General features: G+C 39.5%; 1 protein-coding gene across 2 annotated transcripts in view; it reads right to left on the reverse strand.

Annotated features, from left to right (window-relative positions):
- Positions 1-12,519, reverse strand: part of FAM135B (family with sequence similarity 135 member B) — a 347,663-nt gene that overhangs the window by 216,414 nt on the left and 118,730 nt on the right. The gene's annotated exons all lie outside the window — the stretch shown is intronic.

Here is a 12,519-nt window from a genome sequence, read left to right on the forward strand (position 1 = left end):
TTTTCTCTTTAGAGTCTGGTCTCACCAACAAAATAAAATTCAGACTTCAGAATACTGGCTCTGGAAACAAACAGCTATGAATCCAAACCCTGACTGCCAAAGGGTAGCCAGCGACTTTGGGCCTCAGTATACTTATCTGTGAAATAATATCTATCGCATAGGTCTATTGATGGCATCGAGTGAGTTGACGGAGTAAAAACTCCTGGCACACAGACTGAGCTCACAAGGCCTGTGCTAATGCTGCAGAGTCACAGTGATTTCAGCCAAGCTCAATTATGGCTATGAACTAATGAATGCCAGCCCAGATTCCCACCTGGCCTCTGCCCTCGGGTACCCTATTGCCTTTAGATCTATGATTCACATCAACTTCTCTTGCTGCCTGGTCCTCTTCTCCTTCAGCTTTATCAACTAATTCACCCAAGGGAACTTCTTACCATCACCGTGTCTTTTCCCTTCCCCTGAACACAATGCAAAAGCACCAATTCTTCTCATTCCATTACCTCAGCAGTTCTCAATTATTCTCCTTCTGAGCTACCTTCACCACTTTAATTGTTTCTTCCCACCCCAACTGTCATCCTCTTTGCTTCTAACGTGTCATTTCTATTACACATGCAATCAAATAACTCCCTTACTCAGATTGTTTCATAGTCCTCCTTTATCTACGCATGTAATTCCAGCTCCAGAAGGGGACACACACCCTTCATGATCAGTCTCCCCAGAATCTAGCTAGCCCCATCCCCATCACTCAGACAAAATAAAACACTTGTATGCAGTACTCTTGAAAACCCTAGCATTATCCAGGAGATGACATGCCCGTTTCATTTCTGTACCTTTGTACATACCTTCTCCATGCCTGAGACCACCTTCCAGCCTTTATCCGGCTTGTGAATGCCCTCTCTTCCAAGAAACCTATCCTGATACCGCCTGGGTGCATGTTTTGGGAGTTCTCTGCCCTCCATCAACATCTTGTACGTATTTAACTTCCATTTCTGACATCACTTTCTTGGCTTCCACCTCTCTCTCTTATCCTATATCAGGAACAACTTTAGTCCACAATTATGTCTTTCTCATTGCTCTGCCCAGAATTCATAGGATAGTGCCGAGAAGAGCAAGAGCTCACGGTCTCCTAAATGAGCAAACTGATGACAGTCTGTAAATAAATAAAAGAAGGAAAAGGACCTGAGGTTTACCTTACCAGAGGGTATTTGTATGAAAATGCCATGGGAGGAACATCACACATTCTCTTTTGAGGAGGAAGACATCAGTGAGGAGTGAGTGAGCAAAAGGGGACTCTTCTCACTCACTAGCTTTCAATGAATGAGAAAAAGGTGACCATGATCACTTCGGAGGACTCTATTTGGAGAATAAACTTTTATTAAGGAAATGTGAGTACAATTGGTTAAGAAAGTATCTCTCATGTCTGTCAGTCATTGGCTGGAAGGATTCAGTTCTCAAAACCCACATTATCTTCCCGTTATTCAAGGAAGGGATCCTTGCAGGTGCCAACCAGTGAGAAAGGGGAGTCTGAGTATACTTTCCTCCTGAGAGTACTGCTCTATAATTTCACCGTTTGCAGCAGTGCATAGCATTTAAGAAATAGGAAGGAAAAGACATCACAACATCTGAACACCCTTGTCTGAGCCAAATAAAACAAAATATGCCCTGTGGCACTACGGTATGAATCTGCCCCCTCCAAGCTGTATGTTAAAACCTAATGCCCTCATAATGGTGTTAAGAGGTGAGGCCCTTTGGACAGTGATTAAGTACTTAGGGCTTTGTCCTCAGGAGTGGATTAGTGACTTACAAAAGGGCTGGAGAGAACTCGCTCTTTCCCCCTTCCAAGTTCCAACATGTGACAGGGCAGCATCTGCCCCTTCTGTCATGTAAGGACACACAGAACAAGGGCCCTCACCAGGCCAAATGCTGGTGTCTTGATCTTGGACTTCCCAGTCTCCAGAACTGTGAGAAAATAAATTTATGCCATTTGCAAATCACCCAGTTTCGGGTACTTTGTTATAGCAGCACAAAAGGACTAAAATAGTATGTGTGGGGGAGAGACAGAAAGGGAAAGGGACAGGGACAGGGGGAGAGAGAGAGAGAGAAACAGAGAGAGAGAGAGAGAGACAGAAAGAGAGAACGAACACAGAGTATGTGAACACTAGAGTCCAAGCATCCAAGAATGAATTCTTTCATGTGGCCACTTGCAGAATGTTCAAAAGCAGGGCAGACATTGAACCCATGTAAGCCTCTGCTTCCTCAGTGATTAGGGATAATACTATGTTCCTTGTAGAATTGTAAGAATCACATGAAGTTATTTATGACAATACAGAGCTTTAAAATTTTTCTTCCTCAAATAATTCTGGTTAAATCCATTGGGTTGAGACATAAAAGACAGTTTCATCCAATGATGGTGAAGTGATTTTTTTTTCAAAGAAAACACCAAATTGTACCTGTCCTGAGAACACAAAGTATGATGGTGAAAGCAAAGATCTGCCTACTTTGAGGAAGAACACCAGAACAACCTTCCAACGGTGTCTTCCCTTTTTCCAAAGGTTTCTAAACAGTAACTCAGCTACCTGAGTGTCCATGCCTGGGATTTGTGGGGCCATGGAAAAGCTTACATCAGCTGGATGGAAGATTTGTAGACTTTCTGTTTTTAAAAACTCCTCTCACTTAAAAAAGTACAGATCCATTACCTAATACCATGAAGTTTCTTAATCTATGTTTAATTCCTCTAAGCTTTGTGAAATATCTTTTGCAGAGGTTTTAGAAGGGGTGGAGAAGAGATCTGGGAATAAATGAGGACGGTTGAGTGAAACATCATTTCCTCCCTCACCTTGTTCAATGATAAAAGCGTATGATCAAACAGAGTACAATACAAATCACTGGACTACACAGCAAGACAAGTAGCAAGATGTGTTCATTTTTAGGATATATTATTTATGTTACCAAGAGAGAATAGTTTCCTAATTAAGAAAAAAATGACAATTTAAAATAATTATTTTATTAAAACTTGTGCTAGTGTTACATACCAGCATGTCTTCTCCCTCATTTCTAAAATGCTCTGAAATGCATTTTAATATTAAAACTAAAAGTATAAAGCAAGTGAAATGTCCAAGAATACAGCATTGCTTAAATAAATTAGAACCACATGATGGAATTCTGTGTAGTTATATTAGTTATGCTGTAAAAATATGTAGGGTTATCAAAAATGTTTATAACATGGAAAGTGAGAAAAACAGAGAGTAACTTATACATTACATTTTTGTAAAGGATAAACATGTGAATGTAAAATAGTTTGTGCCTAGTGAAATAATTATGGTAACAGTTTTCTTCTTATTTATTATTTTCCATGGGATGCATATTACTTAAGTAATCAGAGCTATAAACATACACACACACATACACATGTGCAACTGAAAGCTTAAAATGAAGCTATCTGAAGGAATATATTTAAAACTGCTCTTGAGCAATATTTGACAATTCATGGAAAACCGGATCCTGCTCTCTTACACCTACTCTGGCCCAAAATCTACTCAAAACACTTCTAGGAAAGAAACATTCTAGAGTTTAGTATATTTTATTGACTATATTTCCCTAGTGTCTCTAAAACTATTATTTCTTTATAAGTGTGGCATTTTCACTTTGTGGCTCTCAAACGTAAAATAAAAAAGAGAAAATGTGATTTCTCCCATTGAAGCCAATAGGAATAAACATGGCGCCCATTAGCGTATTAATCCATTTTCATACTACTATGAAGAAATATCCAAGACTGGGTAACTTATAAAACAAACAAAAAAGAGGTTTAGTAGACTCACAGCCAAACCGTATTAAGTTTTTAAGTGGCAAGAAGACCCCTTCCTGAGGAATTAGCTGTAGTAACTATAAAGTACCTGCGTAAAATGTAGAAAGGAACACGCATTCAGAGCTTGACCAGATCAACAGTCTATTCCAGCCCTGGCACTAAGCAGCTGAGGATGTTTCGTTCAGAGTTTTAGTTATAATCAATGGAGGGCTTGGGTCCTCTTGGCTAGTACTACAAAACCTGGTCCTCTATTTTACTAGGTGCTTTACAAATTTCACCTCATGGACATTTATTAGATTCTGCAAAACAAATTTTAAAAGATTGGCCAGGCATGGTGGCTCACGCCTGTAATCCCAGCACTTTGAGAGGCTGAGGTGGGTGGATCACCTGAGATCAGGAGTTTGAGACCAGCCCGGCCAACATGGCAAAACCTTGTCTCTGCTAAAATTACAAAAATTAGCCGGGCACATGGTGGCAGGCACCTGTAATCCCAGCTACTTAGGAGGGTGAGGCAGGAGAATTGCTTCAACCTGGTAGGTGGAGGTTGCAGTGAGCCAAGATCACCCCATTGCATTCTAGCCTGGGAGATTAGAGCAAAACTCCCATCTCAAAAAAAAAAGTGAGATTAAAGAATTTTAGTAACATGCCCATGGATACCCTGTTAATAACAGAATAAATGAAGTTAGAACGAAGATGTGTGTCTCCTAAATGTCTACGATTTGCTACCTTCATGGCCACATGCCCTTTTACTCTCCTTAAGAGACCTCAGCAAGAACCGTCAAGTACCTTTAGAGTACAGAGTTCTTTTAAAGCACAAAACTAGAAAGGACTACACTGCCCAGTGGCATTATGCTCTGCCTTTGATTCTACCAGGATGTATTTAGGCCCTGTGGGGGGCTCTGAGCTCACCAGAGGCATTTTAAATCTCAGCAGGTCAATATCCGGTCCCCCCGGAAAGAGCTTTCCTTTATACACCTGCTGAGTATGTCCTCAGTCAGGGGTTAAGAGGATAAAAGGCTCAAAGCAGTAGGCTCATAAAGTCACAGATTAAAAGGTAAATTGAGAAAAAAATAGGACAGTGCAATCATTAATGGGAATGTGGATTTGTCCAAAAAATAATCGAGAATGTTCATCTATATAAGCACTTGGTAACTGAAGTCTATTCATTTGTCATAAGAATGATGATAATAATGCCATTGTATGAAGGAGGAATATAAAATTGTTGTTAAAATAATAATTATGGAATTTTTTAGGAAAAATACTCAAAAATGAACAAGGCTACCTACCCTTTTGTGCTAGATGAAACACTGTAAATGATCAATACCTGACATCAAACCAGGTTTAACAAAAATAAAAGGAATGGATTGGCTTGAACAACTGAAAAGTCATGGGACTGGAATCATGTATTAAACTCATTGCTTCTGTGGTGTGTCCAAATCATACCCACCTACCATTCATCATGGTGGACACTCTACCTTCACAAATGCATCATTGTTAAAGCCCTCGTAATGCTAAACTTGTAGGTTCACCTGCATGCTGACTGCCCAGCTCTGTAATGCTTGCTTATTTGTCCAGCACTCAATGGGGCTCTCAAGGATTTATAATTGCCACTCACTTTCAAAAGTGTGGGAATGAATGAAAAGGATCTCAACATATTTTAATAAGAGAAGTGGGGGAAAAAAGATTGTTTCTGACAGACCCAGACAAATCAATTAATTGATCTCTGGCAAGCAAAGATAATTGTATTTCTGAGTCTATTAAGGCACATCAGGGCTGGTTAGCTAATTTCACAGGGGAGCTGGATGTCCCTAGGCATTAGGCAGTGATGGGGAACATCAGGTAGAAACACAAGATGACATTTTCTTTCAGGAAGCACTTGACTTTCGACTCAACCATTTTCACTTCAGTAGAGAAAAGGCAGGTGAGTTTGTTTAAAGGAGATTTCAATCCTAACATTTCTATGAGCATTCACACTTTTACATCAGCTCTGATAATACAGATTGTAGGTCCTTTTTGTGAGACTCTTCTGTGAATAAAAACAGAATTTTTCAGTAAAATCATCTAAAGCCCCTGGACAGAAAATCTCCTAAATGATACTATCAAGAAGGGGAGGAAGAAAGACAGGGGATGAATCTGAACATCAAACAATGAAAAATTTTACTCAGAAAGAAAATCAGTTTGATTTAGAGCTTTGTCTGAATTAAGATTTAAAACCAAATTTGAATTCATTTTCAAGGACAAATGTTAGCTCCATTTCAGCTAACAATATTAGAAATGTAGGTTCATGGTCTCATAGATACAAATGAGTTATGGATATATTGATAATTAACAAATATCCATGTAATGGGTTCCATAATTAATTGTTCATGTAGAAAGCATTTCCTTAGGAGAAAAGTATTGCCTATGAAAAAAAGACCATCCTTCTTGCTTTCTCACCACTAGCACCACGCCGGAAAGCTAACACAATTTCTACAGCAGAAGAATGCACAAAGGGAGTTAAGATCCAGTGTCCTTCTGGGGAAGAGGAGGCTTCACAATCCCATTGTGAAAGTAGAAGTCAGGGTCTCATTTTCTTCATAATAAAGAGGCTAGCAAAGAGAGGCTGAGATTACTTGGCCTGTGCCATCTTCACTTAGCCTTAATCCCGTCATTTCCAACCTTGGAATTACCTCGGGAACTTTAGCAAGTGCTGAACCTTGATCCCACTGCCAAGATTTTTTTTACTTAATTGGTCTGGAGGATAAAATGTTCAGTTTTCCAGGAACTTCTAGTACACGATGAAGGTTGAGATTTTCACAGGAACTCTTCCAGCAGTGCTCTTCAACCAGAATCACCCAGAGAACATATTAAAACATGGTCTCCCAAGCCCTTTGACCAGAGATTCTGACACAGTAGGTCTGAGACCAGGGTCAGGAATTTCCATTTCTAATGTGCTCCCAGCTGATGGGGATGTTGCTAGTCCATGAGCCACCCTTTGAGTAGCATTGATTTAAATGGAACGTTAGGAATTTGGAATCATCTTCTATTAGTATCATTTAATAAAGATCCATGTGACTCATCTGTAATTGAATAAATTTTAAAAGAAGAAACAGGAAGTTCAATACAATCAAAGATAAGTTAAAATTTTTCTCCCGGTATGCACTAGGCCCTATGCTGGGCACAGGCAATGCAAAGTCAAATAAGATCAGATCTTTACTCTGCAGAAGCACACGTTGACAGAGAAGACAAAGCCACACATTACATCTCTAACAGTACCTTTTTGCAGTTTCCCCTTCTGCAATCTAGAAAGTCTATGGCCTCTGACATCCCTACATCTCCAAGTCTAATAAAAAGTAAGCTGCAATAAATAAATGCTTAAATAAATACATAAATCACCTCCATCCACTCCCCCAGTCTTACTCTTCACTTTAACCATGAGTTGTCACCTTTGGTCTTCTAGGAGGGAGGAGGGCTCTGTGTTCTGATATCACAGGTACCCTGTAGGACTGACCCACATCCATCCTTAAAGTGACGGCTCTGCTGTTATTTCACTCTGAGATGTCTGTTCTGACTCTGCCTAGAGACTGTATTTCTGCTTCTCTGTCTCTTCATAGCATTGCTAGTCTGTATTAGTGACAAGCATTTATCATGCATATTATGGCCATTTTCTTTTTTTTTCTGATTTTAAATTTTAGTTTTAATTTTTGTGGGTACATAGTAGATATATATATATATTTATGGGGCACATAAGATGTTTTAACACAGGCGTGCAATACATAATAATCACGTCATGGAGAACAGAGTATTCATCTCATCAAGGATATTTACCCTTTGTGTTATAAACAATCCCATTACCTTTAGTTATTTTTAAATGTTCAATTAAGTTATTATTGACTATAGTCACCTTGTTGTGCTATCAAATAGTAGGCCTTATTCTTCCTATATTTTTTGTACCCATTAACAATCTCCACCTTCCTCTCACCACCCCTCATTTCATTTTTCCACCAAATACCATTACCCAATTTGTTGACAGTAGGGACCATTCATCTGATCATCTTCACAAGTAGTATCGTGCATGGACTATAGTGCACATGCGATATTCTTCACTGACAGTCATTGGTTGAGTGACTCTTCAATTTATGGGACTTTGGTCTGAATGACTTATAGCTGTTTCTACAACCTCAAGTCATCTTCTAAGATGTGAAGAAGATGTTGCAGGGTGGACAGCGCACGCTGCTTGGAGCCAGATGTTCTGGCTTTCTTATTTGTCAGCTGTGTGTCCTTGGGCAAAAAACTTAGCTTGGGGCCTGGTTTCTTCATGCCACAGAAGTTATACAGAGTCTTGGGGATGTTTTGAGGATAAACTCGATAATGCATAAATAGTATGGCACACGGTAGGATTACTCGTTATTGTTATCTAATGGGATATACACACCCTGTAAAAATAATCTCAAGATTTACTGAAATGTTTGAACTGATGGTCATTTTCTATGTATATGTCAGTCTCTCTCATTAGTTGGTAAACATCTTGATGACATAGGGCTCTATCTTTTCATCTTAGTCTTCTGGAGCCAAAAGAAATAGCATATGCTAACTAATGTCTTTGGGAATGAGTAGATGGCCAAATAAAGTATGTATAGATGTGCCTTAGGAATATGGAAAAACAGGGGATTCCAGATATCTGGGCTGAACACAATAGCTAAATGTCAATATGCAGAAATGATTTGGAGAGGTTATATTAAACTGTAACTTGTGTAGCTAGAATTTTCTAGACAGATCTACAGGGAAGAGGGCCAAGAATGGTCTGCGCACAGACAATAAGATGAAGTTCAAGGTCAAACCATTCAGGTTTCCAGTGCTGATGAGTGCTCAAAACCTAATGATTTGACCTTGAACTTCATCTTATTGTCTGATGAGTGACAGCAAAAAGAAGCTGGGAGGGTTTTTAACAGGAAAGCAAGGCAGACACAACAACCTTTCTGGGTAGTAACTCCATTAACAGTGTTAAGGACAGGTTGGAGACAAGGCTGTACTTGTAGTAGTGACAACTTAGCTGGCATCTGCTAGATACAAAGCATACCTTGCTACCTTTTCTGCATATCTGCATATATTAATTAATGCCATAAACTTTCAGACTGCCACATGAAATTGACTTTGTCACCACCATTTTATAGGCCATATAATGTTGGGTCGGGGGATTGTTTCCAAGTCCTCAGAGTCATAAATGGCAGATCATGGCTTCAAATTGAGGTGTGACCCCCAAAGCCAGGTCCTCAGTACTTCTCTGCCCCTGCCTTTTTGTCAGCAAGAGTCTTACTGCTGAATATGGGGGAGACATCCTATGATTCTTGATGACTGGTTTGAGGAAATGTTTTCCCTTTGAGAATTTGTGTCAGTCTTTGGATATAGACTTTGGATAAATGCATGTTGACTGTTTTTTCAAAGCAAACATCATTACAGGCAGTGTGCATTCTCAGACTGGAACAAACACCCATGAATATAAATGTGCTAGAAGCAAGGAGCTCCCTGATCAGGACAAATTATCAGGCAATGTTCTTTCTTCTCTATCTTTATGCTTCCGACATAGCATCTTATAAAAACACGAGAGGTTTCTTTCCCACCAGACTATGTAACAATGAGCTGCAACATTTGGTTGGAGGTACAAGAAATGTTTCTCACCAACTACATGAACGAGGTGGAACTTGGATGACCACAGTCGGCTCAGTCTGAGAAAGGGTACTCTCCCTCTCTTGCAATCCTCAACTCTAATTTTTACCATCCCAAAGACCCCGTAGAGCACACATTTAATCATACATCCTTGCACCTAGAAAAGAACTAGCTCCCCCAAAATCTACATTTCTTCTCCTTATTAACATCAGAAGACCATTTGCTTTTCTTCAGAAACTGCCCCAGGGCCCCATCTTGGCCACCAGGCTTGGATTATAGCCATGACTTCTCCATGGAGCACTTGCTGGATAAAGTAATTACACTTCATTCTAAGCATAGCTCCTGCAGAATTCAGAGCAGAAAAATACTTAGCCCTTGAGTATCAGGGATCATGCCTGTCAGGAACATCCCTGGCAAATTCAGAATCCTTGTTGGCATCATACCCAGTCTGTCCACAGCTGCCCAAAGGCAGAATCTAGGAAGCTGGTGGTTATCAAGTGCAAGGTTTTGTTGCTGATGAGACCTTAGAGATCCTAGATATCATTACAAGGCAGTGTGTATCCACCTGAGAGGTCTAATTCACTTTACCCAAAACAAGTCTAGACTTGTCCATAGAAGTAGATGCAGTCAAGTGATCCTCAAGCATATGTAGTCATAAGAATATGCCCTTTTCCACATCTGAAGCATGTGCCTAAATATGCATCCTCCTTGAAACTGTGAAATGCTAGCATTAAGAGCTAGAAGCTTGTAAGAATATTCCTAATTTTCTGGGTGAGTGGTCTCTAACTATTAATGATTTGCATGCTTATCTGTATATTTATTTATAAATACAATACATGTACATTATACTTACATGCATTATATAGAAAAAAGTTTTTTTAAAGATGAGATAAAGATATAATAATCCATGTTTTAAAAATAGGTATTTTATATATTAATGGATCACATAACATTTTGTTTTTGTTTTTCTTTTTTTGAAACAGAGTCTCACTCTGTCACCCAAGCTAAAGTGCAGTGGCACAATCTCAGCTCAATGCAACCTCTACCTCCTAGTTCAAGCAATTCTCCTGCCTCAGCTCCCCAAGTAGTTGAGATTACACGGGCCCACCACCATGCCCAGGTGATTTTTGTATTTTTGGTAGAGATGAGCTTTCATCATGTTGGCCAGTCTAGTCTCAAACTCCCAAACTCAAATGATCCACCTGCCTTGGCCTCCCAAAATGCTGGGATTACAGGTATGAACCACCATGCCTGGCTGATCATGTGACATTTTTGTTCTGATTTTAGTTTAACCTAATTCAATATTAGACTTTAGTGGTAAGCATGGATAAACGAGATGCTTCCCAAAAACATATAGATCTAGAAAAAAGAGAAGAGTATCCTAGGCTTGCTGAACAGATGATGATTTTTATCCTCATTTTTCAAGCTTTTTTACAACTTGACAGGGGCCTATTCCTGTTTTGGATGTGTTACTTTGAAATATTTTGTTAATGGTGATGATTTTGTGTAAGACTCCGTCAATATCTCAAGGTCCAATATACAGTTAGGATAGGATGCATTGTAAGTATTTATGCTTACAAGTCTATATATCAAATAGTTTTAAAAATACAACTAAATTACTATCTACTTATTGTTCGGTAGATTAGCTTATCATCTTTAATTCTTTGTGTACCAATAGGCTTTTGTAAGAAGTAGGATAAATGTGGTTGGTTCTGGCATTTCCTGGTATTTGGTATGCTTCCATTATTAATATTACCTTCAATTCATGATTCATCATGGTATTAGACATTTTTCTATTTGTATTTTCCTAACTCTTCATAACCAACCATATGAGGGTCAGTATAGTTAAAACTAGAAATCAGTTTAGAGTTGTATGTAACTGGCCAGTTGCATACTGCAGTATTTCACAATATGAGGGTGATGTCGGTCTGTGCTACAGACTCCCTCTTTGCTCTTGAGACCTAAGTTACTCAGTGGGATTCTGCCATACAGAAAAAGCAAAGTCCTCCAGGTTAATCTGGATTCTAATTATTAGTGAAGTTTAATTTCTTTTTTTTCTTCTTCTTCACCAAAGCAATTGTAAATAGACATTCTAATACTTTCTTTCCACATCCTGATGGCTGTCTCGTGCACCCTGGGGAGAATGCAGCCCACTTTGTACCTTAAATAATATAAAATAATACATGATTTTGAATGAGAGATGCTTAGCCTCAGCCCCTCGCTCAGCTGTGTTAAAGCTACATACTGTTCTACATCCCTAATCCCAAGTTATCTGTCTAGTAAATGAAGGTAATACTGCTTAGTTCTATGGTTGGTTATAAGGAGTCAGGAAAAGCCAAATAAGAAAAATGTCTAACACTGTGATGGAAACCTGACATTATCAAAATTGCTTGCTTTTCTTGTAAATGTGAACCTGAAAAGCAGAGTGGAGTGGTGCCAAAGGAGCTTCCCAAAGCAATAGCACACCCTGGACTCAGGAGTACTGGCTCCAAGCCCAGGGCTCCTATCAATATACAGTGTGGCAACTGATCAAATGAGAGGTGAACCAATGGCAACAGGACTTCCAGAGGATGCACAGAGCTTTTCCTCATTAAGGCTCAGCCTCTGTGAATGCTGCCCAGAAGCCCTCCTCACATGCTTCCTTCTCTGAAACAGAACCATTTCCCATTCTTCTCACTGCCTGGGGTTCAGGTCACCCACCAAAACCACTCAGCCTCACTGACTTTCATCCTTAAGTCAAGTGGGGGCCATAGCACACAAGAGGCGCTTGAAGCACTAAATTCAGGGTTATCTTTTCACAACTAGAGTCTAACGCTGGAGGTAGATTATTAAAATGTGCATGGATTCTTAGTCTTCTATCAAGAGATAGTATCTATTTCTTCATTTTGAATCTGGACTGGCCTTGTGACTTACTTTGGTCAATGGAATGTATTAAAAAACAACTTTATGCAAATTCTAAGATTGGACAACAGGAGATTTTGTGTGTTTCCCCTCTTAATAGACCAGGACCCTAGCCTAGCGGAGGATAAGAGGCCACAAGGAGAACCACACAGTCCAGCTGGGAGCCC

This window comes from Aotus nancymaae, unplaced genomic scaffold (genome assembly GCF_030222135.1).
Source record: "Aotus nancymaae isolate 86718 unplaced genomic scaffold, 86718_ANA_hifiasm-v0.15.2.pri h1tg000036l, whole genome shotgun sequence".
In the NCBI taxonomy this organism is placed as follows: Eukaryota; Metazoa; Chordata; class Mammalia; order Primates; family Aotidae; genus Aotus; species Aotus nancymaae.